Below are 20,687 nucleotides of genomic sequence, written 5' to 3' on the forward strand. Positions count from 1 at the left end.
AAGTATGATAGAGCATTCAGCAGCATTAGGGAGGGGCAGAGTCAGGATGATGGCAAGGGCATCACCCAGTGAGCTGGCGCTACCACTGGGGAACAAGGGATTAGTACATAAGAATTTGTAATGTGTCCCAGATCTCACTTTTACATAATTATAAATGTTCTGCTATAACTCGCTTAATACCAGGGACCAGTTTCTAAGCATGAGACGGGTATTCAAACCAGTGTTGCTATGCATTGTCTTGCTTCCAAGACAAGCGTGTTGCCCCTGAGCGATCATCACGGTATACATGAGATGGACTCTATGACCTTTTGTTCATTTTATATGACTCGTTGTGATTCAAGTATTTTCTAGGTGTATGCTAGAGGTCCTTTCTACACATTCTCAGAAACATTGAGTTGATGTCAGCAGTTGGAATGGGGAGTCCAAAGATAGCTGCTGGGTTCATGCTTACCAGGCTCTTCTAGACTACAAGGGGGGGCTAAATGGCTCCCAGTACCTGGCAAATTCGAACATTGAACACGTGGTGTAACCAGAGGCACTTCATGGTTTGTTTCTTGCAGCCTTCCTGCCTTTTCTTCACTGTGACTATCACAACAGTGCTGGGCGGCAGCTAATGCCACGGTGCAGGTACCTTGAGCCCACTAGAATCCCCCCCTCGGACGGTGTTGCAGGCGCTGTCTGGGATTGTTCCCGCTTTGGGATTGTGCATGTCTAGACGGATATGGCGCAAGTCACACGCTGCACCTGCTCTCTGTCTGTGAAGGCAGCCTGCAATGAGGGCAGGAGGCGATAAGCAGCAACATTAGAAGGGCCCTAATGCCGGTGCCTACTAACGGACATCACCCCACCCTATCAGGCGGTGCATTGTCACTGTCCCACAGCCCAAGGCCACAAATGCCGCCAGCCCATGGCGAGAGCAAGCTTTGAGCAATTGTTTTCTGGCGTGGACGGCTTGTACCACTGGAGGTCTTGGGCTGGGGGGAGGGAGGGGAGGAAGGCTGTCTGAGGCATCTAAAAGCTAAGAACGAACTCTAGCTCAGTCAGCAGCCTGACTCTCTGTTCCTCAGTGACGTGTCCAGACTCTTTTGACTGGGGTGGCCCAACGAGTACACACAAACACTGATCATACTTTACGATAATGGGGTGGCCCCTGGGTTGGCCAATCAGATTCCAGGGGTAGCAATGACACCCCAGGCAACTCCCTGGACATGCCACTGCTGTTCCTGGGCCCGATGATGGGCCTAGAGCCTCATGGTGGCATAATGGGGCACTGAGAGTCGCTTTGGGGGTACCGTAAAACTTCAACAGGTAACACTGTTCTGCAATTTCTTTGCATGCAGACTGTCACTGTGCTGCCGGGGAGATAACATTTACTTCTGCCAGGTAAGTGTGCCCTGCCATGTGTCCAGGCATGTATATATGCAGATCCCCAGCGTTCTTCGTGCAGTCTGCATGCTTAGGTTGAACTAGTGGTAAGAGCATTGCTGCTTTTCATCTTTCTGTTCCCAAAAATGCATACCATTTAGTGGTGTGTAGGTAACAACCGATATACGCTGTACTAGAGAAGAGAAATACTGCGTAGCAAGTGCTGTTTGGAATAACATGTCCCCCTAGTCACAGTTTGAAGAGCTCTGCCCTAGTGTGAGGAGAGCTGAGGGAGAGATTTGAGGAGGGTACCTAGGAGAAGGGAAGAAGGGAAGTTGTGGGGGCCCGGTTGGATGAGGGATATTTGGCAACATGGTTGGTTTCCCCGATCCTATGCCGGAGGTTATTAAAACTTAAAAGATTTACCTCGTCCGAAGGAGTGTGAAAAAGGGATCCAATAAAATAGGTTTCTCCCTTAGTTTACAGTAGCCCCGGGCCTAAATACTCATCCCCATTGCCACAGTGTCAAAGACTCCTTTTTGATAAATTTACTTTTAGAAACCTCTGTCTGTGAATTATCAAGGTAGGCCTGCAGGTTCTGTAGAACATTGCTCATGTTCAACCCTGTCAGCACCTTCTGTACAAATGTGAGAATTCTACGTGGTCCGTGAAAATGGAGTCCTCGACTTAGAAGTACACAAGGACGCTTAACGTATATACCTATAACCAGCACACGGGTACATATGCTTTACGAGAGTGAAACCTAGAAACCTGTGAAAGCGAATTGCTACTTCCATTGGTTTCCAGAGGCTATTTGTGTCCATTCCACAGAGTCAATTATCCACGTCGGACCATTTCTGAAAGCATCAGAGTTCTTGCCCGAGGGTGTCGCCAGTGGTGGAAGTGAGCGGGAACGGTCAGGAGCAGTGTTCCACTACTTTTGTTTTTTCACTGTTAACAGCTCCACTACGTTTTGCAACCATTTCCACCATTCACACTGTTCTTTATGAAGTCAAGGCACACGTCTCCACTTTACCACCCCTGATGTCAGTTACAGCTAAACTGATATCTGTTTCAACTCAATTGGCGTTTGCACCACCTATAAACCGAACTATTGCAGTGGAGTACAGATAGGGAGAAATGGCATATGAGGAGGGATGCGAAGCTAGAGCTTGAAGGTGTTGTTTGGTTATTTGGCCACCCATTGACTGCCCATGGCCATACTAATCCCTGTGGCCAATGCTTGTTAGATGCGCGCTCACCTGGAACACATTGACGCGCGTGAGAAGTGAAAGGTAAGCCCAGCATCCGTGCGGTTTTGAAAGCCTCGTGAAAAAGTGACTGCATTTTGTGACAGTGATCACTGAACATTCGAGAAAGTTGTCTTTTTATGCAGCAGAAATGCAAGCTTCTCTGTAGCTGTTTCCAGTAATGTGACCACAAACCTGACTAAAAGTGATACAAGATTGCCATCCCGTGGCTGATGCGATTAAACGCAAGTGCCAGAGTTTTCTAACAGTTCTACGATACTCACACCTCTCTGCTTAGGTCAGGAATCTAACGTAGGTCAAGCAGAGGCGTAGGAGTATTTTTGTGTGATTGTGGGAGTCAGATTTCTCAACTAAAACGTGGCGTACCGAATTAAAAAAAATGGGGACCAGCACTTTTATTCATGTTCTTTAGAGCCAAAAAATGCTGGAATTTAACAAACATGTCTTTACTTTCCTAGTTGGTTACGACAGCAAGTAGTACTTTACAATGTTACTTTATTAACATTCAATTATGTTCAATGTGTCAGAAAAAACTCTGAACTTTTGTACATATCTATTAAGTTTCATTGGTCAACTGGCAGCTCAATAATGCTTAAAATACCCTGTTAATTTGAAACATACGGGTCCTTCCAGATACTTTACTTGAGAGCCGCCTTTATACATATCACACTTTTTAATTGGCCAAAATGGCCATGTCACAACACATCTTTGCCACTGTTTTGGCCCAAAGTTCTTCCCCAAAACACGCCCAATGCAGTATTCTCATATCCTGTCCATCATTTCAGAACAGTCAACGTGGATTCAAGCGGCTGCGCCACAGTGCTCTGACCACAACACAAACAGTGGGTCATTTTCTAGGTAAAGCAGGTTGGAAAATATAGTGGTAAATGTGTTACCAATATTTTTCTGATTCGCCTTATTTAGCTAATTTTGTATGTAATTAGTGCGAGATGGGGTAACCTCAGTTTAGCTGCGCTAAGGAATAACAATATTATTTGGATTGCTGCTACTGTAGGTGCATGTAGGCTTCCCCGCAGCCCACAGACATAGAAGAGATAGTTACTGCACCATGTCCATGCTCATGTAAACTATGGTATACCAGAGGACCGAGGTTCATGCTACACAATCACCGTTCAGCAGAGTAACCAGGGCCCAGCAAACCCTGCCCCGGTAAATGATAGAGGAGTCAGCCAAGGGCAAGTTAGAACTGTCCTTTATTTTCCATAACAGACAGGGATCATACAGGAAACAATTATCACAGCTCCTGAACCCGTGGCAGGAGTTTTTGTTAGAAAATGTCATGACTGAGAGCTCTTCCCCAAAAACCTAAGAGCTCACAGTAGAGGGTGACTGGGGTGGTAGTGCCTATAGACGGCATCTGTAGAGGTTAGCTGTTTGGCCCTTGCATGTCACCTGAGACTTCCCCAAAAACTATCTATTACATGTTGCAGGGTCGCAGGACTAGCACTGGCCCATGCCCTTTGCCATCCACCCCTGAATTTTTGTTCCCTGATTGACTGGAGCGGGTCTCTTCAGGCCTGGGACACAGCTCTGTTCACAGCTCTCTGTGTACCTTCTCAAGGTGATGAGAAAGACTGTGTCCCAGCTCTGAATTACACAGCGGAGGGAACAGAACCCCTTTATTCCTCTGGGGAATAAAACCCTGGTGATGTTTGCTTCTCGGGATATCTTCGGGCGGATATTGAAGTGTTTAGACGAGAGTTGGCAAAGCCTTCAAGTATTGAGTGCTGTGTTACTTCCGGATGCTATCAGTGACCTCATAAGGGAGGGAGAGAGAGAATAGAATGAGTGTGTGTTATCTCTGTCTGGGACGTACTACCAGAGCAGAGGAGAATTACCCTTTGAGGCGAGGTTGCTGAGTTCAGTGTAGTTAACTCTGTTGGTACCGCTGACAAGTTCCCCTGTATTCATGGAATGAAGGATTCTAGAATGAGTATGAAGTGGTAGCCTTAGCGAGAGAGATTAGAGGATGAGTAAAGATAGGAAGGGTAAGATGGTAGAGCCTACCGGAGGGTACTTGCAGGACCGTTGGTTATATAGGTAAAGGACAAAGGCTGTACGATGGCAGATCTTTGCGTGGGCTGGCGGCTCACAATGTGGTACAGCTTGAAAGTCGGAGGACAACTCTGCTAAAGGATAGATAAGCGCAGAGGGTTGACTTCAAAGGAATGATTTCAAAATGTTTGTATGGACTGAAAGGCAGCGGGCGGACGTACCGTTGCTAAGCAATGGACGTGCCTCAGAGACACACCAGGAAATGCTTGTGAAGCTGCGCGCGGAGCCAGGGAAGAAATGTCGATGCAAACTGTGGTTAGTAGAAAGAGAGGGTGAGTGAGCACAGGATTCAGGAGATAGCAAAAGCTCTCTAACCTAGATTTTGCACTTACAGAGCATCCTGCTGGGAGAGTAGCCATGCACTGTTGCCAAGCTGCTGACTGCTGATATGCGACTTCAGACTTTCAGACTGGCCGTAGGTCAAAGGCTCGATAACACTGCAATGCGTCCCGTAGAACAAGCAACCATCTTGGGAGAAGTCACTGTGTAGAGGAGGAGCCAAGTACCCCTACCTCAACCGTCCCACCCCTTTTACCTGTATGCTGGAAACCAGAGTATGTGACGTACACAGAACAGTTGAATCAGCAAAGGGCAGAGTATGCCCAAATGGTATGTTGAGAGGATGAAACTTTCTGAACTTTCTCCTACTCGGACAAAACACGTAGGTGTACCCCTTCCACTGATAGATGTGCCTTTGATTTATCCGGAAAGACAAAGTTATGCTGGTACACTTCATAACATGATTATGGAAGGTCACATGAGAAGAATGGCAACTAAAAGGAACACTCAAGAAGATGATTTGGAACTAAATGATTACCTGGACAGTACAGCTCATTTGGGAAACAACATCTGGTATCAGCATATCCAAGAAGTGGGAAGAAGGACCTCAAATGAGGAATGCTTTGTGTGTGCACTCCTGTTTTACAGTATGGGGAAGTCAAAAATCTTCATAACTATTGAAATAGATGTCCAGACAGCTCATTATCCTTCACACGTAGCACTTTGCAAAACCAGAGGCCAGTTCATGGGTCGAGATGCCTACCTCAAATGGGCAACTGTATGGATAGATCCAGATGAAGATGACTATATCCGAGATACAAAGACAAGAAACAGAGCCCATACTAAGAATCATGTAATCGGATATGAGAAACCAGGAACAAAAGGAGCTGGAATTAGATGGGATAGTAAACAAAAAATTGGAGGTTGCAGGAAAATCTGCAGAGGACATTTAAAGATGGAAGAACAGAGGACAAATGCAGATTTGGGGATCAGTGTTATCACCAGATGGATGGGAAGACAGAGTGGTGATCTGCAGAGCCTTGGTGGTCATTGGTTGTTACAAACCTGCCATATACATAGTGCAGAATGGCTGCAAGCCATTGTGGCCGAGACTTGCTAAGCTACTGACTGGGGAAGAAGACAGAAGTGGGCCCTTTCAGATAGTGCAATTGGAAAGTTCAAAGTTGTGCTTCAGTAATAATGGCACAAGAAAGGTTGGAGAGAATCAGAATTGTGGTTGAATCTTTGATGTTCCGGGAATGATACATGGTACAACAGTTATCATGGATCATTATTGGGCTTGTGGATCCAGAGCATACATGAAGTTACCCAAGGTTTGGGGAGGATGATGCTCGTTAGTAAATGTCCATGTTCCAGCATTGGTGCTTCCAAAGAGTGATCTACATCTTGACAGTTTCCAGAAGCAGATGCTCACCTGAGGAACAAGAGATCTGTGGAGCTAATAAAGAGGATGAAAAGGGAGAACTATTTTTCAGCTAGGTCAATAGAAGCTTTTGACTCTATTCCTTATGAACACAGGCTGTTCAGCCAGACCTCATCAGAGTTCACCTTAATTTTCATGCCGAGAATCCAGGTTGGAGCAAATACAAAGTTGCTTCAAATCACCAGATGGGAATTGCTACAGACTATCAACACGACCATAAAGGGGTTCAATGCTATTAGAGAAGAAATGAGAGCCATACGACTGATGACTCTTCAGAACATATATGTCTTGGACATGATTACAGCAATGGATGGAGGTGTTTGTGCAAAAATTGGAGAATCATGTTGCACATTTATGCCTTTTCATGATGACGAGAATGGCACCTTGACAGATGCCATAGACATGCTGACAAAGCTCAATGGTCAGATGATAGACGAAGTAGAAGACATTGCTGATGACATCTGATTTGAATCACTCTTCTCTTGGGTTCCACAATGGATGGCGGACATGTTCAAGTTCCTTGGATCCCTGATCGTGTTGGTGTTGCTTGGATTCTGTGTGATCAGGATAATACTGTCACAATGTAAGAAGACAGCAAAGAAAGCCATAGGGATGAAAATCATGATCGATGTCGATTCAGGATGGAAAGCCAGAGACCTGACAGATGAAGAAATAAGAGACTTTGTGAAAGCCAGTATTCATGCACCTGAGGGGACGAAGTTCCTGTATCCAAAGGACCATAAGAAGTATGTGGGAAGATGGATTTACTGCACTCCAAGTGGACGATGTAGTCTTATGTCTTGAAACAAAGATGAGCATGTTAAATCAGCTGGATGCCTGAAGGGAGTCATAAATACATGGGTCCCTAAGAAGCTCTTTTTTAGAAGAGGATGCCTCAATGAGAAGGATGATGAGAGAGTAGTCGATGAATCGCCCAGAAGGGGGAGTGTAGAGGAGGAGCCAAGTACCCCTACCTCAACCACCCCACACCTTTTACCTGTATACTGGAAACCAGAGTATGTGACGGACACAGAACAGTTGAATCAGCAAAGGGCAGAGTATGGACTGCGGTACCAGTGAAAATACCAACAACAAAAGAGACTCCTGGAAGCAAGGTTCCCACTGAGAAAACCATACCTGCATACAAGAATATATGATGGTAATTTGAATAAAATCCCATAAGAAGCAGAGCCAATAAACAGCAAGGATGAATGGTAAAGACGCCAACCATCGCCAGTATACATCACACAGAGCTGAGATGACGTACTTAGAAGAGATGCTGAGACCAGAGAATGCAGATATTCTATAAGGCATCAAGAAAGTATCAAGGATAAGTGACATCTAGGGATCAAGATGAAGGAGCTTATGCCACAGAAACAGATGAAGATATCAAGTCATTTTATACATGTACAGATGCAAAAGAAACACAAGCAGACGAAGTAATCTTAAAGCTGGCTTTGTAGCAAATAGATTGCAGCAAGCGCCAATATACATGGATAAGTAAGAATGGATGTTTCCACTACACATTATAGCAGTGCTGGACAGTAGCAAGAAGGCCTCATTTCTAGTGTGTCGCAGTTAAAAAGCAAATTGAATTACAAAGTGAATCTCAGCAGATGAGGCTGGATGAGCCAAAGAAGCCAAGGTCTTATCAAACTAGAGTGAACTGATATTGGATACAAATCGTGTGAAACCTCCTGTTCAGAAGGCATGAACATAACAAGGAAGACGTCAGAGGTTTATTAAAAAATAGTATTAAATACACAAAAAGGCTCGATTCCATGGTCTCCAGTCACATGGAACATGAAGTTGGACGAACGAAATGATCACACCTACGCACGAGGGCAGACCGTGCTTCTCACTCCCTAAATTTCTCAGAGTTAAGAAGACTCCCAAGGTCGTGCTTCAAAGGCCTAATTGACAGTAGACCACTGAGGAGATGATGGATTGTTATGCTAATTGGTGGGAAACTAATGTTAAGGCGAAGTCACCAGCACCTGAATGGCCAGCCTGCAGGCTGCTAGACGTAGGTGGAAAAGTACTGACGGAGGTTAGAAGGCCAACCAATTGTAGAGGACTGCGTATTTAGGGGTCCTATAGTTGTATAAACCAATGGGACGTCGTGTATTTAGTGACGTTCATAGTGGTCATTTTTGGGGGAGGGCTTAGTTACCCCACTTGATGTTAAGTAGCCAATCACATAGTTACACTTTTTTAGACTAGTATGGATCGTATACTTAGATATTCACTCATAGCCAATCACCCATACTCATAGGTTTTTGTAATTTGCCACATAGGATGATGTTGGTAACACGTAGGTTAGACGTCATTGATGATGAGTATTGCTTATAAGATCTCAGTTTTTTCTTAAATGCATTGAGTAAGAGGATCGAGCAAATTTGTTGATGTTCGTTATGCTCCCTGTTTTAGATACTTGATATTAAAACAGTCTTCCTTTTGCCAACTTCCTGAGTCGTCTCTATTATTGATGTATGAATAAAGTCTGCATCCCCATCCATCGCCAGGGTAATTGCTACTAATAAAAGGGGCTAGGTTATCCAGTTCAACTGTAACCAGGGCAATGGTGCAAGAGAGACCAGCTTACTCTCTGAGCTTTGACAATAGAACTGTGTATGCATATTTTTCATGACTGCATGTGTGTGTTCATGTAACTTTGTGCATGGATGCAAGTTTGATTCGTGACTAACGTTGCAATGTTGTGGTGTCTATAATGATGTCAGCATAGCTGGATATTTATCATTAGTCAACCAGGTGCAGTGTTGAAGCACCTGTGTCCGCAAAGTCGTTAGCTGGATAAGGTTTGAACAGTTGTCCAAGAGAATATCTGGTCACATATGTGGTAGTCACTGGCCCTCCTGGGGCTGGCCAAACAGTGACTGGCCTCTGTCATTTCTTGTTCTTTGGGCTGTCATGCGTTTAGGGGTCACCAGGGGAATTACAGGGATCCTCTCTTCACTAATTACCTAGTAGTTATATTAAGATAGATTCTAAACTAATACTCACCCCCGTAACCCTGCAGAGCGGTAGTCATTGTGTACACTGATGCATACATCAATTACTTTTGAATCCTAGAAAAGCCATGTTGTTGCTGTATTTGCTTTGTCTGTGTGGCCCCTTAACATGTCTGTGCCACAGACCCCAAAAATTCTTAAGGTGGCTCTGCTGACACGCTACATACATCTCAGTAGGCATCAATGGCAAGCCCTTGAGGAGAAACCTGCTCACTGCTTACTGCTTACTGCGCAGAGGGCACCCAGTAAATGCAGCACACACACGCCTGGAATCCTACAGATCAGGTTTCGCTGCTTGTATCTGTGAGAGTAGAAATGCTGTACAACCGTGCCACAGAATGCCATGTCGCAGTGTTGTTACGCAATATTGCATTCTGGCATGGCCTATAAATACCTCTCAGTTTTGACTGCAGTCTAGAAATGGCAATCTCCATTGATGCTGGGCTTCAGAAGCGCAGCACCTCAACCGCTGCAGCAGATTCATCAGAACAATATCCAGATGCTGGTTAATGGGTAAAGGAGTGCCCATCCATTGCCTGGTGGCTAGAGACAGCATGCTCACTTTGTGAGCAGCGCAGCCATTGGCCCGCTGTTGCATGGGTCAGGCATAGTGTGATAGGGTTACCCAGGCCATGGCAGTGGACATCTGTGAGGTCAAAGAGTCCAGGTGGTCTCCACCATTGACTGTGTCCTGGCTGCCATCCAGTCTGAAACACAAAAGCTGTGTGTGTGTGTGCCAGCCATCAGTTAAAATGGTATTTCAGAGTGTGGAGAGTGGAGGGGTGATCTAAAACCGTAAAAGTAAGGGTTTTAGGTACATGTCCCTTTCCCCCATGCCTTAAGATATTTAATGGTACTATGCACGTCGGTGTGAATTCAATCTATGAATTCTATACTTACCAAGCAACCATGTATTAAGCTTTCATTGGTGAGCAGAGACTTTTGTGGGAGGATTCAGGATAGTTGGCATTCGTGTGAGTCAGGACTAAGACCCATACAGCTGAGAAGAAGCAATATCCTGGGATGAACGATTGTAATTGTCTGAGGAGCGAGAGTTGGAATTGCGTAGGTTGAGCGTTCTCCACGATCCATTAATACAAGCTTGGTTTCCAGAGGGAATCCCAGAGAATGGGTCGACCCATCCAATGTCAGTCTAATATCATCTTGAGCAAGGTTAGATAATCACAATTTGACCGGGGAAGAGACTTCTCGGGCCCAAACCTAAAATACTGAGCTTTCCATATGTCAATTGTAAGACTGCACAGCCTTATCTCAGCGAAACCTCTGCAGATGTTGGACATCCGTCTCCAATGAAATTATATGATATGATAGGTTATTTATAACATGCTTAATACCCAGAGGTTTCTAAGCACGGACACGGGGATCGAACCTGGGTTGCTCTGTGTCAACGTGCTTTGCACGTTGCCCCTGAGCTATCCTCCCAAGACAAATGGTGTGTACAATAGGGTGTCACCGGCCTACTCATGGATTGTGAACCCAAAGCTACCCACTCGATGCAGCAGTGGTTACAGATACATATTGAATATGATAAGATACAAGATAAACCGATAAGGTACGCAACATGTGTACAGCTGAGGGGTGACCTGGAGTGTCTGATGTGTTTAGGTTAAGATCTGGCAGTCACGGAAGATAGAAACCACGTCATACGCAGATCCCTGATCATTGTCCCTGTGGATAAAATAGTGAGTCATCCCTAATGGCCCACCATAGAAATATTCAGTGGAAATAAGTGGAGGGAAGTCAACGCGGGAATTGTGTGCACAGTGTCCTCTCTTTTTGCTCGCCAAGAGTCCAGTAGCAGCAGTCTGCACTTGTCCTGCCCCAACCCAAACTGGGTGAACCCTTGCTGTGGTGGTTAGATCTTGTGATAGCCCCTAGGTGATATCTACCAACCAGAGACGATGGTTCACTGCACATTTTAAATTTGAGCCGCATTGTAGATGTCTGTGTATGTTTCCCACACCAAAGCAAGGAAACATTCTTACTAGAATTGTTTTGTTAAAAGAAAGCAATTCGTTTTGCCATTTTGCAGGGTCTGATCTGTACATTCATGTTGTATCGGGACTCCTTGGATCTTGGAGGGACTGTTGAGAGCCAGCCCGGGCTCACTTATAAAAAGGCAAATATATCTCTTTGCCCTCTGACAGGCCACCCATAGGATACACTCAACATCCTCCTCCTCCTGGGTTAGTACTTACTTGTGATAGTTTCCCCTTTGGCTTGCACCAATAAAGCCATCCTCTTCTTACCGTTAAATGTCTTGCCATTATCCTCTACAGCACGGTTTGCAATGTGTGCTCTCATCTCGCTACACTGACCTCAACCCCCTCTCCCGCCATCCGCTCTCTTTCTCTGGGCAGACCCCCACAGTCCTGCCACCCTCGCTCACTTTCAGCTCATTACAGAATCCTCTGAATCTCCAGTACTTTTGTGGATCAAATTTGTTGTGGTGCCCCTTCGGATCGTTTTCCATCTGCCACTCTCTTTTCAGCCTGTCATCTTTCCAGCATTGACCGCTATCCTCCATGCGTCTGGCCATATGGAACTGCTCCCGCTTCTCTGGAAAAAAACATGCTGAGGCTAATGTTAAACAAAAAGTGATTTCTTGAGCCAACTGTCCTTGCCAGGTTTTGACCCATTTCCTTGAAACTCCCCCCCTCCCCTCCTAACATCTTGAATTGCTTGTCACTTTGGCTCCAGGTCACTTTGGCATCCAGCCTTGTGACTCCCTGGATCTATCTGTTATCTATCTATTTCCGAGCCATCTTTCGCCCTGCGGCAGGTAATGAGCCAATCCCCCTGATGAATTCTGCCTCGCCCATGACATCGCCTGTGTCACTCTTCTTTTTTTTTAGACCTGTCAGGGGTGTTTAACACTGTCTTTTAGACCTGTCAGGGGTGTTTAACACTGTCGACCATTGCGGCAGAAAATGACAATGCAATCAATTGGAGCCCATATGGCCAAACATATATAGTTTCCTACCTTTCCGATCTTCAAAACTAAGCACTTTGACACTCATCCTAGAAATTATATCACATTGTGGATAGGTGTTAGTTATTTGGATAATAAAGTCAGTCAACTCCACCTTACTCCATAAAGGCAGCCCCTACCATCTGCATTTTCATAGCTTTTAGATTCATCTTCAAAGCTTTGCCAACACAATTTTCTGATGGTAATCCCATTAATCTCGCGGAATTTTGTGAACGTGTGACTGCTAGAGGCACAAACAAGCCAACCCCACCCTACTCCAGAAAGGCAGACACTCTTAGCCTTCCTCTCTCTTGCGTAATGTAAATAGCTGTTACTGGGCAAGGCGGTACCATCCTGGGTCAGGAACATCCCCATTGGGGACAGATCACACCTTGTGCTTAATCCTAGGCAGCCCCTCCCTATCACCAGGGCAGTCCTTAAATGGAATGGCTACTCCTGGCCTGCTTTTTCACTGGCTGCAGTACTTATCAGGAGCACAAAGCTCTCCAATGTGCTCAGACAGAGACCATTTTCTAGCAAGGACGAGGGATACTGCCAATGCAACAGCTCAGTGTGATTGGATTGCTCAACCCATCTCCCTGCCCAAAAGCAAATTCGTTCTCTGTCAGCATGGTTCTCTTCACCTTCCTGCAGACACCGCACCCCCTGTAGGCAAAGGGAAGGTGCCCCCAGCTGTGTGGGGCCCTCTTAGGAATCAAGGTACAACCTTTATGACTGACTCAGCCTCATTCTGAAAGCAAAGTGAAGGAGCTGCCTAACCATTCAGTGAGCGAAGGCTGGTGGGGTTTGGGACAATTTCCGTTTGCCCATTTGCTGCGTGCATTGTGTGCGAGGAGCTCCAAGTCTCCGGGACGCAGTGGAGTAGACCTCCGGAGAAACAACCAGGGACTCTGTCCTCGCCCGACACCTTCCCCACAGCTGCCTCAGTCCCATTTCCTGCGCCCTACACTGCCACAAACGCCAGCTGCATGGAGGGGACTCAAGGGCATGTAAGTTCTAATGTTGGTGTATCCATACACGAAATGATCACTTTTGATCAATTGCCCCTCTGCATGTTTCTGGTACTGTACTTGTTCTGAGTGTGAGGCGGGGCGTCCTGCACAGATTCTGCTTGTCATTCATATCTTCTGCGTATGAGGGAGGGTGGTCTCCTCTAATGTGCACATGTGTGCGTGTGTGTATGCATGTGTGTGTAGAGGGCAGGTTGCCCAGATGCTGACCATGCTGCAGTGCAGCTGCTGTTTTTTTGAGGGAGAAAACCATTCTTTATTCCATTATTGTTATTATTATTATTTAATGTGTAAAATGTGCAACACACCCGGGGGCCTCAGTTCGCAGAAGAATAAGTCAGGTCCAGCAGAAGGAATGGGCCAGACCAGGAATCAGGTGGAAGAAAAAAGGACTAATCATTTGAATTAAACAAATGTGTTTTTAGTGCTTTCTTAAAACTTGCAGCGCTTGGGAGGTTACCTGTTCTACACTTGTTCTGTGTGTAGGGGACGTTTACACATTCTGATACCTGTTCTCCACTTGTTCTGTGTGTAGGGGACGTTTACACATTCTGATACCTGTTCTCCACTTGTTCTGTGTGTAGGGGACGTTTACACATTCTGATACCTGTTCTCCACTTGTTCTGTGTGTAGGGGACGTTTACACATTCTGATACCTGTTCTCCACTTGTTCTGTGTGTAGGGGATGTTTACACATTCTGATACCTGTTCTCCACTTGTTCTGTGTGTAGGGGATGTTTACACATTCTGATACCTGTTCTCCACTTGTTCTGTGTGTAGGGGATGTTTACACATTCTGATACCTGTTCTCCACTTGTTCTGTGTGTAGGGGATGTTTACACATTCTGATAACTGTTCTACACTTGTTCTGTGTGTAGGGGAAGTTTACACATTCTGATAACTGTTCTACACTGGTTCTGTGTGTAGAGAATGTTTTCACATTCTGATACCTGATCTGATCTCCACTTGTTATGTGTGTAGGGGATGTTTACACATTCTGATACCTGTTCACCACTTTTTTTGTGTGTGAAAGTATCTTGCACGTCTTCTACGCATACTGCACCCATTTTCTATGTGAGTAAGGGGTGAATGAAATCTGCAGGGCATGTTGTGCCTCTTGGGTCGTGTTGTGCTCTGTACGCGAGAGAGGGGCATGTACTGTGGCTGTTTTAGCTTTACACGTTCTAGAGTGTGTATAGCGTAGATTTGCTCGCAGTGTTGCTGCTCATTATGTACTTGTGTGTGAGGGAAGCCTGTATTGCTGCAGTGGTGTAGCTTTTCTTTGTGTGCGAAAGGAGTGCACTTTGGTTACCCTTTCTGGTTCTAATACATGCATGCAAGATAGCTTTGCACTGCTGTTGTCTGTACTCAATGTGTTTTTGTGAGGACTTCTGCAGTGCTGCAGTGCAGGCTTACCTGATTTGTTTGAGGGGTAGTTTCACTGATGCTGTCCACGCGGTACCAATTCTACTGCCTTTAGCAGTATTTTACATGTCTAACATTCCTCTCAGACATGGCTCAAGTCCTAAAAAAAAAGGTGTGGGAACTCCGGCGAGCATTGGGAAGTGGCGTCACAGGACGTAAACGTGAAATTAACAAATGACATTCAGGCTTCTCTTTCAGGATGGAAAGCCACAAACGACAAAAAAACATTTGCCAAGGGGACAGATTTCCATAGCACCTTGCTGCTTAAGTATAAAATGTACGCATCTTTTCAATCCGAGAAACAGTACCCACACATGTCCATATAGAAACATGTCAATAGGAGACATTTTGCAGCTCTCTAACAAGTAATTGCCGTGGTTGTGTAGTTTACGTGTCTTTAACACACATGGGGGACGGCGTTCACCCTCTCATAAAAGTGGGCGGACGCCGTCTACCTGAGTCCTCCCTCGACTTGAGCCCTGCTCCCAGGAAGCACTCCTCTATCTTCCCATTGTTCTCATGTGCTCTTTCCTACTTTCGAATTGCTTATATCTTTGTGCCTCAGGTTTCAGGACCCTTGGGGATTTATAGTGGTGCCGGTAAGATTGGTGTCTCCTCGGCTATTCATCTGCCTCCACTACCTTCATGCAAGAAGCTTGTGAAAGCAAATATTCCTGGGTGAGCTGGTGAGACGTGTCACGCCTACAGCTGCAGGGCTTGCATCTGCCTGCTTGGCCGTGTGCAAGCAAGACTCTTGACTCCTTAAGACCGAGGGCCCTTGATTTAGATTATCCATACATTACAGGGCGCCGTGTTAAATGTAGGGGGACCCTGTTGTGAGGTTCTGGCACTGTGCATACCTCGTATTGCAGCACTGCTGGGAAGTGTGGCCTCTGTCCCATTTGGAAAGCAGCCCTCTAAGGAGTGTCAGTGGTTTCTCAATAAAGGTATAGCAGTAGTCATGAACATTGTGGTACGGGACCATAAACCTAGTGGAGAAAGCATGTACTGTCCCATTGACAATATCGAAGCCCTTTTGAGAAGTACTGGTTTCTGGCCCTGAAAATACAGGAGCCCTGTTAAAAAGTGCCAGCACTGAGCCATTAAAATCATACAGTCATGTGTGGTACTGGAGGCTCTGTATAGCAGCCCTGCTGAGGTATGTGTTCTGGTACTGTCCCATTAAAAATACAGTAGTTATGTTGATAAGTACTGGCACCCTGCCTAATAAACTCAAGGCCTATATAACATTACAGCCTTTCTGCGAGCTGCTGGTACTTTATAGCAGATGTAATGAGAAGCAGAGGCACTGTTTTAGGAAAGCTACAGTAGTACTTCTGAGAATTGCTGCCACTGTGTATTGCAATACATCAGTCCCACAAGCAAGTGTTGGCCCCCATTAAAAGCATCACAGCTCTGCTGCAAATGATTGGTCTTTCTCACAATTGCCACAACCGGGCACATCCTGTAAGGCGGAGGGCAAATTTCATGCCCAGTCAAACTGTGCCCCCCTGTTGTGACTTACAACAATTGTCTGTACTCTCTACAGACTTTAAACAAGACATACCTTCATACTCGATTCAATGCCTATAGACCAAGCACAAAAGGTTGCAAGCCCTCTGGTGTGACCTTTTGAGAACGACCCTTTCCCCCTTTCATGTCAGGCCCATCCCTCCCTCCCCTGAACACAAAGCCAGTTTCCGGTTCCTTCGGTGCTCTGCAGAGCATGTGCCCAGAAGCCCGGGGCACAGCACGGCGCACTTTTGTTAGGGTGACCAGACGTCTGGGTTTTCCCGGGACAGTCCGGGGAAATCACCCGACGTCCAGGGAGCTTTTTTAGTTTATAAACCCCGTCCGGAGTTTTACCTATGGACCATTTTTTTCCCCTTTTTTTGCCGTGACCCGATTTTGACATTCCGAAATCGGGTCCCGGCGCAACTTTTCCTCTGCGAATGGGGGCGTGATATGCTTTTCACGCCCCCATTTCCTCCTCTTTCCCCTCCCCGGCACTCTCCTCCAATGAGAGGAGTGTGCCTGTTGGCACACCTCCTCCCTGCCCCCCCCACAACGGGCCAATGAAACAGAAGTAGGACTACAGTTGTATGTGTATTTTATGTAGTCCTACTTCTATTTCCATGTCCCGTCCAGGTTTTTTTTAGAAAATCTGGTCACCCTTACCTTTGTGCAATCCTTTGTGACAGGCTTCCAGGTACGCGCTCTGCAGACTGTGAGCATCATAAGTGAACTTAACTTTATCATTACGGGTTTCATAGATTGATTTTTCTGACAACCGAGAGTTAAATATGTTTAGATGTAACTTCTTATTACATTTTCTCAAAGCGTGAATTTGGAATTTAACTCATGAAAACAACACTTTTCTTTGCCTGTGCTGAAGGGCGTGTTGTTTGGAGAAGAGAGGAGGAGGCTAGGACCCAGCAGTAGCTCTTCCACCCTAAAATAGGCTCGTGATCGAGCCCATGGCGAAGCCGTGTTGAAGGGCGTGCTGTCTGGAGTTGTTTGGAGGCTGTTGGATTTGCCAGGCGTAGTGAACCAGTCAGAACAAGAGTTTTTCTAGCAATTCATCTAATTTATTTGGCTGCTCGACTGCCGACTTCATTGTGGCTACTTGCAATACCTTTTGCAGAATTGTGTAATTGGCGAGACATGGAGAGACGCTGGGATGTACCCTCCAGCACTTCCCAGGTATTGCAAAGTTTAGGCTTGTTGTTGCCAATGGCATTGTCTTGCTCCACTACAGAGGCGTAGCCAGGATTGCCTAGCAAGTGGGGCGTGAAGATAATGTAGTTGGGTCCATTAGTCACATTAACCTCTGTAAATGCCCACACAGCACTGCTGAGTGGGCATTTACAGATTTTGGGTGGGCCTTGCATGCTCAGGCTCTACCCTGTGTGGTCCACTTCTCAATCTGGGGCTTTGAGTCCTGAGACTGTGTCAGGCAGGTAGGGGAGGAAGAGTCGGACAAGGACAGCTCCTTGAGCTGTCGGGCATTCCCTGCCCTCTCCTTCACAGCAGATCTCAATTATTGTCTAGACAACATTCCCTACTATCACTTCATCGCAATATTTGAACAATCCTAATTCGCCTAGCACAATATGGTACCAACAATTGTGTGACACTGGACGCATTCCTACCTTCTGATATGCAAACCCTGATCTGCCTAGGAGTGCGGGTAGAGAGGGGGCGATGATGGTAGTCCTCTGACTAAATTGCCCTGTGTCTAAATGATCTGTTATTCAACACAACCTATTCCCTTTACGAGACTTTTTATGAGGGCGTGTACTCATATTTAACTAACAATCTTAGGGGCTGGTAGGTAATATTTAATATCTGAGTGAGGCCCAGTGTTCGGCTCTGATGTTTTAAAAACTTTTTAAAGAGGCAATGTTTTAAATTTGGTTTGTATTTGTATTTCTATTGATATTGATATTTGTTTATTGATACTTGAGGGGGGACGGATTTCTCACTGGACAATGTCCAAAAGAATGGCTATTCCCAAGCCTAAACACAGAGGGAACAAATTGCATAGAATGTTCCAACCGATCCCGGAGCTGAATATCCTCATTTCAGAAATAAAGGATTTATTATATGACATTGAGTGCCCTGAGGGAAATGCAAATATGGTGGTGGAATCAGGTTTTAATTGTGTAACCAGTGAAATAGACAATGAGTCAATATTGGATTTCCCAGACTCCCAAACACGCACAATAACTAAATTACAATCTTCTTTTGCTCAAGGCATTCCGAACAACCGCCTTCTCCCTTTCGAAGTTGCCAAAAGGCCAGGACAAGAGGGGGGGAAAATGATGTCCTACTGTCATGCCGTACTGGAAGATATGGGGAAGGTGGCGGCGCCATTACTAATTCCATTACGTTTTCTGTCCGACCCGTGGCAGTGGTCTAGTTCTTTTCAAGATGACCGCCGCCAAATAATAAACCTTCCACACAACCGTTCCGATGTGCGTTGCACCTCGGAACTCTCCGTGCTATACGCTCGTCCTTGCCATTATCCCGTTGCTGTTTCTCTCCGATTCCTCTCTCCCCCACGGGGGTTCTATCTGTTCTTTCTTCGTTCCTCTCGTTTCGGCTCCTCTGCGTTCCTGAATTTTTTCCTTTCTTCCGGTGTGCCTTTTCCTCTCTTTACCCTCCTGTGAGCCCTCGGCTCGGCTCTTTCCTTCCACCTCCCTTTTTCCTGCCTGCCTCCGTTCCTCTCTACTCACCTTGCTTCCCAATCTTTCCTTGCTGCTCCTTCCTTTCTTTCTTCGCTTCAGCTGCCTTCTGTAGGCTGGTTCCTCTGTCCATTGCTGCTGGCATTTTTGCTATCTTCGTCCGCTCAGGATTCCCCACTTACCAGGGAAGGAGACGGCTCTCTGCATCCATTTTCAGTGGATTCTACATTGGGAGATTCTTTAGGGAAAGGACTGCCTCACTCTACGATCATATCGGCAACCTTCTTGCTACCCAAGGATGCCTCGGCTGAGACTCGCAGGGTTTTTATGCCTGGAGGCTTTTCGCTGTAATTGGGCTAGCTCCCAGGGAGACCACCCTGTTGGGGAGCACCAGACCAACAAGGTGGCATCCTGGGGAGAGAGACCCTATCTTCTCCACAAGAAGGAAAAGAAAGGAAATCCCCTTCAGAAGAGCGCCAAGAAGAAGAAGAAGAACCCGGAAAAGCACTCACAGGAGGCCACAGGTGAGGAGGAAGGGAGGGAGGAATTAGCTGGTTTTGACACCTACCTGCAAATCGGAGGGATGGGGGGTGATATCATAGAGGTGTATGGGCCTGTGGATTCTAGTGCAGCTAGCTGTACTGCCATTAGAATAATTACACCCACAGTGGGCGATCATGAGGGACAACAAGAGGACAGGGAACAAGGGGCAATTCTAGATCAGGTAATCACGATTGATACTTTAGTCCTACTGCATAATAGATTTGCCCTTCTTCATAATCTAAATCCTGTTAAAAAACTGCACGAGGAAGGTGCAGGCTAAGCCCACTAAAAGGAAATATACAACCCAGAGGCAGGGATTTAAACCAGTGACAAACAAACCGATTTGTAAGCCATATGATGCTGGGACAGCCAGTCCCTCCCTCCCCCAATTCTCAGAACTGGGCAGTTTTAGCTATTTCACACCGGATGATACAATACAGATGGGCCCTAATGTTGTAGACTTAATAAATGACATTAAGACCTTAGATACAGATACCATTGGAAACTCCTCATATGAATTTGTCAGTGAAATACAAATGCTAAGGGAAAACATAGCCGTATTGCCCTCCAATGTCAAGCATCTTGTTGAAGAAGTCTCCCCAGAGCAACTGTTGGGAGCTGAGATAGCTCTGCATAGACGAGCATCTCTAGATCCTGGCTCTATCAGCTTTTTCAAGAAGGACCTTATGGTAGACGGCAGCAATCCTAACTTATTGTGTAGGCAACAAGGTCTAAAGTAATACAGCTCCATCACTTTTAGTAAATGACCCGGTTTTGCCTTTGCAGCCTGATTAAAAAGTGCTTTATTCCACTAGTCCTAGGGTGCAATTCTCACCGTATGGCTTCCAGGCTCGGTACTCTTGGTCTAATCCGATATTAGCAACTGTTGGCCAATTTAAGGCGTACAACACCTGCTCGCCTCATTACGTGTTGGGCGGTATTCTGCCAGTAAATCAGACAGAAAAACCCAGATGGAATAACCGCTACCGCCACTTGGTCCAGCAAGTCCATTGTGGATTTTGGCAGAATTAACGCTGGCGGA

General features: G+C 45.9%; 1 protein-coding gene and 1 long non-coding RNA gene across 2 annotated transcripts in view; one reads left to right on the plus strand and one right to left on the minus strand.

The window, feature by feature from the left end:
- The window catches only part of LOC138468480 (uncharacterized), a 158,665-nt gene extending 142,084 nt beyond the window's left edge, over positions 1-16,581 (minus strand). Inside the window, exon 1 of the mRNA XM_069609007.1 lies at positions 16,483-16,581. The gene's annotated coding sequence lies outside the window, so the exon portion shown is untranslated. The remainder of the gene's footprint in view (positions 1-16,482) is intronic.
- A 471-nt stretch (positions 16,582-17,052) lies between these two features.
- Positions 17,053-20,687, plus strand: part of LOC138467542 (uncharacterized) — a 43,315-nt gene continuing 39,680 nt past the window's right edge. Inside the window, exon 1 of the long non-coding RNA XR_011268106.1 lies at positions 17,053-17,124. This is a non-coding gene — a long non-coding RNA (uncharacterized lncRNA). The remainder of the gene's footprint in view (positions 17,125-20,687) is intronic.

Source organism: Ambystoma mexicanum, chromosome 4q, assembly GCF_040938575.1.
Source record: "Ambystoma mexicanum isolate Mex_15411 chromosome 4q, UKY_AmexF1_1, whole genome shotgun sequence".
Classification (NCBI taxonomy): domain Eukaryota; kingdom Metazoa; phylum Chordata; class Amphibia; order Caudata; family Ambystomatidae; genus Ambystoma; species Ambystoma mexicanum.